This window comes from Entelurus aequoreus, linkage group LG04, assembly GCF_033978785.1.
Source record: "Entelurus aequoreus isolate RoL-2023_Sb linkage group LG04, RoL_Eaeq_v1.1, whole genome shotgun sequence".
Classification (NCBI taxonomy): domain Eukaryota; kingdom Metazoa; phylum Chordata; class Actinopteri; order Syngnathiformes; family Syngnathidae; genus Entelurus; species Entelurus aequoreus.
In genome coordinates, this window is record NC_084734.1 from 69,607,755 (window position 1) to 69,609,652 (window position 1,898).

Sequence of the window (1,898 nt, forward strand, 5' to 3'; positions counted from 1 at the left end):
CAGTCACTGAATTACCTGTAAAACCAAGCATTGTCTGTGATGCATGTTTTTAATACATCCACATATTAGATCAAGGCTGTCAGTAATCAGCGCAGTACAGGGGCTGTTTCAGTCCACAGCTCATATTATATTGCCATCGGCATATTCTAAAATAGAAATATATTTATTATTGATACGATTTATAATTAGATGTCACACTAATTTGCTTGGTCACCGAACATGTACAGTATGTTTTGTTCAGATGGCTTATAGAAGGGGTGTCAGACAAATTTTCATTTAGGGCCACTTCGGGCTGCTTGTAACAGTGAATATATATGAATATGAATGTATAATCACAAACAAATTGATGGGCACATTACCTAAAAATTAGTCAAAATGACAGGCAACATTTTAGGTATATTTAACAAAAATGTGTGTGTGTGTGTGTATAGCAGCCTCCTGTGATAATGTATTATTTGGTCTATAAATGGTAATTGAACCATTTCAAAGCAGGTTACAAAAGCTCCTAATTTGGCTGCTGCCCATTTGGTAACCTTTTACATCATTTGTGGTTGTATTATTTTCTCAAAACTATTACTAATCTACTTGCTAATTTACTGTCAATAACTGGTTACTTTCTGTTGTGACCTGGTTTTACACATCTGTTAAAATGTACTAAGCATTTATTCTTCTGTTGTTTTGGATGCATTATATTAGTTTTGAGTGATAATACACATATGGGTATTGATCTGATACCAAGTAGTTACAGGGGCAGTATGGGTCATATCAATGCTGATATTTAAAAATGTTCAAGATCATTGAATGATTCATTTTTTGGTCAGAGTTATAATCAGACTAAACCACAGGATGGCTGTGTAAAATATCACTTAAACATTTTAATAATGTCCTACTATTTGCTCTGATTTAAACCATTAGTTTTCCCCCCTTAAAAAACATTTTGTAATTTCTGTTATTGTTTACAAACATCCCCCTTGTTCGCCCCCTGGGAGGTGAGGGGGAGCAGTGAGCAGCAGCGGTGGCCGTGCTCGGGAATCATTTTGGTGACTTAACCCCCAATTCCAACCCTTGATGCTGAGTGCCAAGCAGGGAGGTAATGGGTCCCATTTTTATAGTCTTTGGTGTGATATGTACTTATTTAAGGTTCCAATTACTTCACATCAAATATTCAATTTTGAAAAACGCTTTGGAACACTATGTGTTTTCATTGAAAAAAGGGGCCATTAAACATAAAAAAAAAAACATGTCAATGGATATATCTAAAGTTGATCTATAAATATTTAGGTAGTGAAAATAACAAATGTATATTAATACATTATTTTTTGACCTATATGGGTCCCCGGGACTTTTACATTAGATACAATTGAGGGGAGCCTTAATGGTTTTGAAAATGAAACATTTCCAAATGGCCTCAGTGGAAAAAGTTTGGACACCCCAGCATTAGAATAAAGCAAATGATTTGCACAGAGTTGCACAAGTTGCTTTCACTGTCCCTTATTGTTCTTTCATGCTTACGTTTAAAAACAGACAGCAGATAATTGAGCATTTTCCCCCTTAACCTCTACCCCGTTATTACATATATGTTATTTAACTAACAGTACGTGCTGAGCTGCAGGCATAACAAATATGAAAAAAGGTTTTTATGTTAACCCCGCCCCCTTCGCCAATATCCTGACCTGGGAGTCCCTGCACAACGTCGATTTTCGGTGAACAAAATCCCCACTTGCCACAAATGATACAATACACGCCACTGTATACCATCTCAGTGGGTATGTTTTAAATATTCAGTCAAAAACTACGTCCAGAATTATGTTATGAAACTCGAAATTTTTGCGTTTCACAACACACCGCTCAGCCAATCAGCGTTCGCCGTTGCGTCACGTGGTCTTTATTTATGTTAT